At 34.2% G+C, this 10692-nt stretch overlaps 2 pseudogenes; one reads left to right on the forward strand and one right to left on the reverse strand.

Annotated features, from left to right (window-relative positions):
- Positions 1 to 1171: 1171 nt before the first annotated feature.
- Positions 1172 to 1290, reverse strand: LOC112485915 (annotated as a pseudogene).
- A 525-nt stretch (positions 1291 to 1815) lies between these two features.
- Positions 1816 to 2543, forward strand: LOC107196214 (annotated as a pseudogene).
- The last annotated feature ends 8149 nt before the right edge of the window (positions 2544 to 10692 follow it).

Genomic DNA, 10692 nt, shown 5'->3' on the forward strand with positions numbered 1-10692 from the left:
TGATTCTCTTAAATAGTTTTTATTCAACAACTGTAAATAAGAGTAGTATTCAAAGGAGACTAGCAAGCTGCATTCTGATAAACAAGGCATTTCAAACTTTAGCAAAAGTAACATCTTTTCTATATTTGACTTGGTTAATGCTTCCCTTGTTAGGTTTATTCACAAAATTAATACAATAGTCCCCCCTTATCGGCATTTTTGCTTTTTGGTTTGTTACCTGTGGTCAGCTGTGGTCCAAAGATATTAAGTAAAAATAAACAACTCATAACTACTAAATTTTGCACCGTCTGAGTAGTGTAATGAAATCTCATGTTATCCTGCTCCACCTCTCCCCAAATCGGATGTTAATCATCTCTTTGTCCAGCTTATCCATGCTGTACAGTACAATAAGATATTTTGAGAGAGACCACATTCACATAACTTTTATTACAATGTGTTGTTATAGTTAGTTGTTCTATTTTATTATTAGTTATTATTGTTAACCTCTTATAGTGCCCGATTGATGAATTAAACTTTATCATACATATGTTTGTATAGGAAAAAACATAATATGTATAAGGTTCAGTACTATCTGCAGTTTCAGGTATCTACTGGGCATCTTGGAATGTAGATCCCTCAGACAAGGCGGGGGACTAACATATGTATGTTCTGTTTGTAAAAGACACATGCAGAAATTAATTCTATTCCTGCTACATTTAAATTATCCGATATGGTATTCATTGAATCTTTTCTATGTTCCTATACTCTTAAGAAAATATTGAAAATTCCTTGATTCTGAACTGCAAATATAAATGCCAATAAAAATTAGAATTCTGGCTATTAGTTTAAAAGCTATATTTTTTATTAAAAATATGAAAAATTACTCAATTACTTTTCTCCTCGTAAAAATGACATAGATTGATAGCCAATGTTAATTCATCCTACATAAATGAGCTTCTACTTACAGATAAAAATATCCCTTTTTTACAAAATTACACAACCAAATGTCCATCATTTTTATGTTAATCCCTTGTCTATTACCTAATCATGAAATGAAGAAATTGGGAAGAAAAATCTTTAAGTGCTACTTTATTTTATTTAGTTATTTATTTTTTAGGCGAGACAACTCTTAGTTGACTTCACAAATTGCAAGGACCTTGTCAACTTACAATACCTTATTTTTTATTTTTTACACCTATAGCATCTGGTCTTCCTAGGTGGTCTCCCATCAAAGTACTAAACAGATCTGACCCTGCTTAGCTTCCGAGATTAGACAGGATCGGGCTTGTTCAGGGTTGTATGGCCATAGACTAAGTGCCACTTTATTCCTTTAGTATTTTCAACTTTAGTCTATGATAGTATGCCCATTTGTAACAATACTTAACCAAGGATATTGTGAAGCCTGGAGATGAGCCTATCCAGCAAATTTTTCTTTGTTACTAATCATAAAACCTTTACAGCTCTGTTAGACTCTCACATAAAACACCGTGCTAGGGAGCAAAATTAAGAATTAGATTTGCTTGGACTGCATCCAAGGACTGTCATTTTGATGCATGGTCACATGGTAAAAGGACGTATGTCCGTTCCTTATCTACCATTTTAAGGTCAAGTTCTTCAGCTTCACTCAGCAATCTGATCATAGCCTTTGTATTCATGAAGTACTTTTTTTTATCTTCCTTCATTCCATGTCAAACTTATACTATATTAAAAAACTAAAAATTATTGGTCTCCAAAAACTTAGAGTCTTGCTCCCTCACTAGCAATTTCCACATGTAAAAGTGTAAGACAGTGGTATCACAACATACCTCAATCAAAAACATTGAACTGAGCAGCACTATGGCTATTGGCAAGAACAAGCGCCTTAGGAAAAGTGGCAAAAAAGGAGCCAAGAAGAAAGTGGTTGACCTATTTTCTAAGAAAGATTGGCATGATGTGAAAGTACTAGGTACTATAAGAAATACTGGGAAAACATTAGTCATGAGAACTCAAGAAACCAAAGTCAAATCTGATGGTCTCAAGGGTCGTATATTTGAAGTCACCTATCTGATCTGCAGGATGATGAAGTTGCATTTAGAAAATTCAAACTAATTGCTGAGGATGTTCAAGGCAAAAACTGCCTAATTTCCATGGCATGTATCTTACCCATGACAAAATATGCTCCATGGTCAAAAAATGGCAGATCATGATTAAAGCTCATGTTGATGTCAAGACTACCAATGGTTAATTGCTTCATCTGTTCTGTGTTGATTTTACTAAAAAAAAACAATAATCGGAGTCAGAAGACCTCTTATGCTCAGCACCCAAGAGGTGCACACAAATGACTTGAAAGAAGTGATCAATAATTTGATTCCAGATAGCATTGGAAAAGAAATAGAAAAGGCTTGCCAATCTATCCACTCATGTCTTGGTTAGAAAAGTCAAAATACTGAAGAAGCTCAAGTTCGAATTGGGAAAATTCATGGAGCTTCATGGTGAAGGTAGCGGTTCTAAAGCTTAATAATGAGAAAGGTGCTAAAGTTGAACAAGCTGATGGATATGAGTCCTCAGTCCAAGAATCTGTTTAAAATTCAGACTTGTCATGGTGACAAAGAAAACCTATTTGTGATTAAAAAAAGAAGTGATATTTATAAGTCCCTTTAAATTCAAGAAACAATAACGAATCTAAGCCTCAAAAATGTATAAATGTTCCAAAATTGTCATCTTGGAATTTGATTGTTTAAAAATTCACTAAGTGATAATTTCTTAATAGCAGCCATTTTTTTTTAGGTCAGCTCTCATGTTGAACTTTATGCTCCTTTTAGATAAGAGACAATGCTTGATTTTCTCTCGCAGGTATAAGACTCACTTGATGAAAAATCTGTCTATCTACTTATTGCTTAATTAGGAATGCATTTTAAGTATTCACAACTTACACAAAATACTTTGACTTTTAGAGACTAAAATGAGCAGAAGAGAAAGCAGTAATTAGTTAACAAGCCACCAGTTAGCTTCACCAACTCACTGCTTTGAGAAATTTTAACTATCTGCTACATCTCACCATTCCTCTCCTAAATTAGCATTTTACTGGTTGTAAAATGTTTTTGACTGGAATAGGAATGTTCAACATAGAAAGCTATTGCTTGGTAGTCAAATAAATACTAACTGCTTGAATAGTAATAATCAATAAATAACAAATATGCATGCCATCCAAAATTTTATTAAAGGAGAAATGAAAATTTAACTGCTACAATGGTGGAATGGTCTGGAGTCCACCCATCATACATCTGACATCTCATTAAGTGTAGTGAGAAAAAAGTCAGGAGGCCCATTTACAGCTGGAGTTTGCAGAAACTGAGAGAAGTAGATAATAGCAGCTGAGGAAAAAGATTATATTACCAATACAAAAAAAAAAAAAAGTTTCTTCCTCTGCTTTAGAAAATATATAATGTTTCTTTTGAACCTTTAATCATTGGCAACTGATCTTAAACTAAGACAGGTAAACCTTTTCTTATGTTTTGGGGAAAGAAAAATTGACAACTGAAAAAGAATGGTTCTCAAAGAACATTAATGCAAACAAAATGTTTGTAATAATCTGTGTATATTTAATATATGGTCACTTCACATCTGAGGAAGGTAATTATCTAAGAAGAAAGAAAATCCTATGAGCCATTTTATTTTTTACATTTAAAATGTTTCTGGAGTTCACATTAACATTAACTTTATAAAAGTTCATGTTCTGGTATATTCATCGAAGAGAAAACTATGTGCCCTGCCTTCCCCCTGGATTAGAAACTTGCTTTCTAATTTGTCCTCCCATCTGCATTTACCAGAGGAGCAGATGCTCAGCTTCTAGGGTAAGAGTCTGGCCTTTTCCCTCCTATCAGAGCAGAAAGAAAGGGGGTTCCGAAGAGATGGTGGCAGCTTTCCAATGGCTGGCCTGTACTTTTACATTTAAAGTAAGCAGGTGGCATCAATGAGCGGTCTAATGACTAACGCGAGATAAGAGTGCAATTGATCTTTTTATTAACCCGTTTCCCCAGGTGAGTGGCAGTCTGCTCCTCCCTCCTGGGTTCAGTTACATTGTTCAGTTCCAGGAATCATTTTAGACCCATTCACTTTTTTTGTCTGAGCTGATACTTAAAGCACAGGGGCACAAACACTGATATTCTGTCTCATCTAAATTCTCCTGTCTGAACCTACAAACTGGTAAATGCCTTTATAATTTGAATCTGACTCAAAACAATATTTAACACACATGTGAATGTATCTTCAATCCTACTGATTTTCTTTTTATGTTGAATTTGAACTGCGGGTTTGTTTGTCTTCCTTCTAGGTCGCAGACCACTAACACTGAACATCACAACTAGTTCTGAAGAATAATGGAGCCTACATAGATTCTAAGGTAATTGATCAATTTCAAAGTGGGGAATAGTGGATCCAGTTACAGTACAAACTCCAGCGTTGTGTAAATGTGCTGTCCTTTATTTATCTACTGGTGATTTTCTAAGTTATGATACTGGGTAATCTTCTAGTGAAGAGTAGAATCATGCCCCTGGGTAGTGCTGAGAAGAACAAACTATGTCTATGGGGTCTTCCCTTCAGAGTCAAGTTGTATATTGCTTAAGGTTGACTATCTACCTAGATTTCTTAAAAAGTATTCTTGTGATCTCCCGCCCTAAAGCATGCCTGATATTGCAAATCACATAATGAAGTAGAGAGCTGTTAAATCTGTCATTTTTATAAATGAAGCCTGACATGATTAGGATGTATTTCTTTGTAGAAGTAGGAAGAGGTACAAAACATGCCACAGAAGCTACCTCTACTGCAGGTGGTATCAGATGAGGAGGTATGGGATAAAAGGATTTATAGAGAATGGCCTCATATTTCTATTTCTCTGAATCACGGTCATCATTTGCTTTTCTGCTTGTTAAATAATCGTATAGTCCTAGAAGCTATTGATTCTATATTAAGGTGGACTAGTACAGGATCTTTATATCACCAACAGCAAAATTATTAATAAATGAGGTTCAGAGCCAACCTAAATTCTAATTGAAGTTCTGTCATTTACTAGCTGTGATACTGTGGGCTTCAATTTTCTTTCTTACAAATGGGAGAAATAGCAGTACCACACTTCCAAGAACTGTGGTATCGTAGAAAAGAAAATGAGTGGACATAAAGCATTAAAAATATTGTCTGGCATGTGGTAAACACTAAATTTACTGATTAACTAAAGAGCTTCTATAGTCTACCTCCTCACTTGTTTCAGTTTTTAATTCTTCTTATGTCCGGAAACTGTGGTTGCGGGAATTGTTAAAGGAACCAAATTCCCAATTCCCTTTTAGCTGCCTCCCTCCTAAAGGAGGTATATTATACCTTTCATGTAAATACCAGGAAGGAAAATAATTGGCATCCCATTGCCCTTTGAATGGGCCCCTGGCTAGCCGTAGGTGGTGTGACGTGTAAAGTGACCTGAAAGCCGGCGCCTGCCAGCTCAGAGCACAGTGTAGTGAGAAAACCAATTAGGAGGCTCCATCGCCATTTCTGAAACATGCAAATATCAATTGGTATAGAGTTTCAGGAAACAGAATTAAAAGGAATCTACAAAACAAAAAGCCTTTCAAGGGGATGGAGGCACCGTGCTTCCCAATCACAAACGGATAATTATGATCACCATTAGAACATAATCAGCTTATAGATGGTTAATGACGTCATCTCTCCAGTAGATTTGCCAATAGACCACGTTTCCCCCTTGCATCTATCCTTCTCTTCTCTTCTTTGTTAGAAATAGGAAGAGGTACAAAACATGCCACAGAAGTTACTTCTACTGCAGGTGGTATCAGATGAGGAGGTATGGGATAAAAGGATTTATAGAGAATGGCCTCATATTTCTATTTCTCTGAATCACGGTCATCAATTGCTTTCCTGCTTGCTAAATAATTGTATAGCATAACCACGGTGCTAGTTGGTCAGAACAAGTCACTGGATTTTCCCTTCCCCCATTAGCAAAAGCATATTTCTCAAATCTACCAACCTACTGTTTTATTTCAGGAATGAAGGTAACAGATCAGAGAAATAAAATATTAGTATAGGGTTTATAGAACCCCTGAACACCTGGGTTCAATCCAAAAGGGGTCGTTAAATGCTCTCTGACTTAGTTTTCTCATCTTCAGAATGTAATTTGTCATTATCCTATTTCCAAAGATAATTTTAAAGATAAAAATATGTGAAATTGATCTTTTAACACATGTAGAGATAAGGTTTATTTTAGTTGATTTAGCTATTCGTTGCAAATGCTACCATTGATTATGGCTATATTTTTATTTTAATAACTCAAATGCAGAGAATGGTATTATAAGGTTTAAACAAGTTATCTGCTGAGCCATTTAAAGACCATTAATTCGAGTAAAAAATGAGACCTAGTCTGAAGTTGGAATATTTTTTAATTAACCATACTGTTATAATATTTACACAACAGTGGTTTTGAGTCTTAAAAACATTTAAAGAGGTAAAATTTGGCAAAGTTGAAATAATGATGCATCTTTGAAAGAATAGGTATTAATAATAGGTTATTTATTGGAAGATAACTTTTTAATGAAAATAATAGATATCATTTCCTATCATGACTCTTACTCAAATTTCAGTGTGAAAATTCTTTCATTTTTTAAAATCATAATCTGATACATATAGATTTTAATTAATGTAATCTTAAATGATTTTCACACCAATATTATTGTCTTAATATAATCTTGACTATCACACCGCTATAATATTGAAAGCAAGGCAAATAATAGCTATGGTGGAAGAGACAGCTACTAAGACAATGTTTTAGTGTAATACTGCAGAAATTTTTAACTGTTTTGTGTTAAAACATTTTAGCATAATTTTCTGGGGACTTTATGCTATAAAGAAACTTCGACTGCTGTGATAATGTCAGAACCATGAATGGATAATGTCTATTCCCTGTAACCAGCATTTTAGGGAAGTGGCATTGTTAAAAATACATGGCTGGGATAGCATTTTTGCATTCTAGTCCGAAATTTACATCTGAAATTTCTGAGTGATTTTGAGAAATTAGCATCCATCTGAAGAAATAAGGGAGCCTCAAAAATAAAGGCTTTAGGAAAAAATTTCAAGCAATAAAAATATTTTTAAAAATGTTTAGTAGATTCTAGCATGCGCTAAATCCACATTCTGCTGGCAATCTTTTCTGACACCTATCTGCCAACTCCTCTTGCCCCATTGATCCCGTCATTTCAAGAAAAAAAAAAATTAGTTTAAAATGGATCCCCTTCATAGCCACTGGAAACTTTAAAATTACAAAATACATATATACCAGCTAAATTTACTTTTTAGGTCTCACCAATTAGATGTTTGGAGACTTTTTTTTTAAGTCACTTAACTAATTTTATTGAGGGTCTATAATAAGCTTAAAACTCTTCCACAACAAAGCAGATTAAAAAGAATGTAAAGTGTGGCCCCTGCTCTCTACAGTTTATAGAGGTAAAATCAACATGTAGAAAATAAATATTAACATCATAAGAAATATGTGCATGTGCTCATCTCGATATTATAAATTATAAATTTTCTAGTAGTTCTGATAGAAGAGGTAGGATCCAAGATGTTTTAATAATGAATGGAGCTTGGATACTCTCTGAGCTAAATAACCAGTGCTCCTATATATTATCTAGGGTCAATGTAATGAGCTGTTTGACCAGTAAGAGCAAAACAAAGCTGTAGCTGAAGGGGCTGGTTATTTCATCATTAAAGTTAGGTAAATCCCAGCAAACATGTCTTTCACTTTCCTATGCTCAGTGAAAGTGCTAATAGACAGCCCATCAAAATCGCAAACTCAATTTGAGTATGAGGTTCTCCCTTCAGATTGCAACAGTAAATATTCCAGGATTGGTGGAAAGAATCCATTCCCTTCAGGGAGAATTACAGTGATTATAGCTGAGTTAAACCCCGAATGTTGGTTTTAGGAATAAAGCTCACTGGGTAATCCCATATATCTGAAATAGAAACTCAAAGTCTCAGAGGCTCATCAATCACAAGCATTCTCTCCCTGAGGACTCAATTTCCTTAGCTCTCCCTGCTGGTCCATCAGCTACTTTCTTTGGTTTCTGACACAGCCCCAAACTGAACCACTTGAGAAAGTTGGTATTATTGACCTTGACAGAGAAAGATTTGAGAACCAGATGAGTCCATTTTATACCTAGTTAAATGAATTAACCATCGCCACCTGAGTAAAAAGTGAGATCATTCTCATATTGATAATCTAAAACTTGACTCACCCAAAGAAAACTAAAATTAGATAATGTTCTTGAAACTCTAAGTTCCATTGTGTCATGAAAGTAGATTGTGAGTATGCTGATGACAACAGTAATTATAGCTACTATTTATTGAGAGTTCGTCATATGCTTCGCATTCTAGTATATGCTTTAACTTAAGTATTTCTCATTTAATCCTCACAAAATTTATATTAGGAAGAAAGCATTGTCCTCAGTTTAAAGATAAATAAATAAGGCTCAAATATTTAATTCGATCAATTTTAACAAAGTAGCAAGTGACAGAGCCAGGATTTGAACCCGTGTTTTTCTAAGGCTGAAAGCCATGCTTTTTTCCATTATGTGCTCTACCTTTCAGACAGTGTTGCCTCACTGTCTAATGATGCTTTTCTTATATAGTCAGGTATACCAGAAAGATGACTGAGTTGACAGTTTTATTGCATATATGTACATTAACATCAACCAATACTTATTATTTAGTCCCATGAAGTCAATGAATGTTTTGCAAGGAGATGGGCTACAGATTCAGAAAAATCAATGGATATTTGACTAAGCAAGTGAATTATGAAGAGTAAAAGCATTATATGTGCTTTTTCTTGGGGAAAGTTATAGTGTTAATAAAACAGACCCAATGCTAATGACTTATAGCACCACCACCCCCACCTGCCCCCTGCCCAAAGTAGAAATCCATCTGACTCTAAGGGTGATTTTGCTCATTCTGTAAATTTATTTCCCAATGGAGTTTCTTAATTTTGACTTTCAAAATACTGAATCCTGTCATGGCTTTTTGCTTTTGGATTCAAGGCCAGTTTACTTCCTAATCTCTTCTCATTTATTATTCACTTTCATATAAGGTTCACTTTGCCTTGTTTTCACATTCTTTATGTTCTTACACACTTTCTAACAGACTGTTCTCACTGTCTGGAAGATGTTCCATTGATCTTATCTTTTCCTCCTTGTGTCTGTCAAATCTTCAGTGTATTTAGCTTCCAGAATCTGTTGTTCTGATTTTGCCCAAAGCTTTCTCAATTAATTAAATATAAAACATTGTAATCCTTCTATGGAAATCATTGTTCCTCTCTAGCCAAAAGTATTACCAGTAAAATGTATTCGTTTTGTACATAACAGTAATTTCAACTGTTAGAATGGACTTTCTGTTGATTTTTTTTCTGGTTAAAGTAGAAATGATATTGTAGAAATTTTATAAATATCAAAACAAACAAAAAAGAAAATAAAAGCCATTGTTTACACCAACACCTTAAGAAAAGCATTGTTAACATTTTGTTATATTTCTTTCTAGTCTTTTTTTTAAAATATATGTGATTGTGTTTTAACTTAAATACTCTCTATCTTAATATATTTTTATTTTGCTTTGTTTTTTTCTAAAATTAGACCCTCCACGATTTAGATTCATCTGCTTTTCTGTATTCATATGACCCAAGTAGCCAGGAGAAGGATTGACCATTAAGAGACCTGGTGAAACACTGACTCATAAGAGTCTAGAAGTATTTTTATTTCTGGGCTCGTTACAAAGATTTATCTCTTATATGATCTGTGTGCAACTCCTGGGTAATTCTTCTCTTTGCCTCCATAATTTCCTATAAATTAAAACCTCTCTGTTTTATTTCATAGAATCTAGAAAAAATATTAATATTAGATAAGACATGGCATTATGCAATAATACATCTCTGTTCTTGATTTCTAAATTAAATTATAGATCTTAAAAAAAAAAAAAAAAGATTCTATGTTCATGTAATGTTATAAATGCCTTCTGTGGGTTTTCTCCCCTGTTGGTGGGCCTATCTTAACTGTATGACAGCTGAAATTTCCTTGTTCAACTTGCATCTTTTAGATATCTAGCCGTTTTGTCCCCCAAGCTCATTTGATCAAAGACTCATCAGTTTTTATACCTGATGAACATACATTGTCTGAAACACTAACTTTCTCTATGTGACTTACCTGACCAATTTGGGGATTCAAGATTTCATCATTTAGCCTATTAAGGAGGACTTTGCACTTAGACAGTTGCTACACATCTCATTTCTTTCTCCTATTAAAAGATATCTGATTATCCCACTCAGGTTTAGACATTTATCTAGTTTGGATTTGTTTACTAAACAAACTTTTAAAGATACTAACCAACTTTTCACACACAAAAAAAGCATTAAAATGTAACCTTGTAGGAGAAACAGCTTTACAGTCTTATTGAACACCTTTGTCACAATTCCTCTGAAACAAAGTATATCCTAAGCACCCAACGCATAGCATATCATCATTAGCTATTTGTAAATGAATTAATAATGTTCTTCAAGGCATCAAAACCCATCCTCAAGCAAACAGGATGAATGACTTATGGGGGCCAAAGATTTCTATAGCTTGAAAGAGATGTAAAAACCTTTCCTTCCACAAAAATATGTCTCCTTAAATGCTACCTATGAAGCTTTGGTCT

This window comes from Pteropus alecto, unplaced genomic scaffold (assembly GCF_000325575.1).
Source record: "Pteropus alecto unplaced genomic scaffold, ASM32557v1 scaffold25, whole genome shotgun sequence".
Classification (NCBI taxonomy): domain Eukaryota; kingdom Metazoa; phylum Chordata; class Mammalia; order Chiroptera; family Pteropodidae; genus Pteropus; species Pteropus alecto.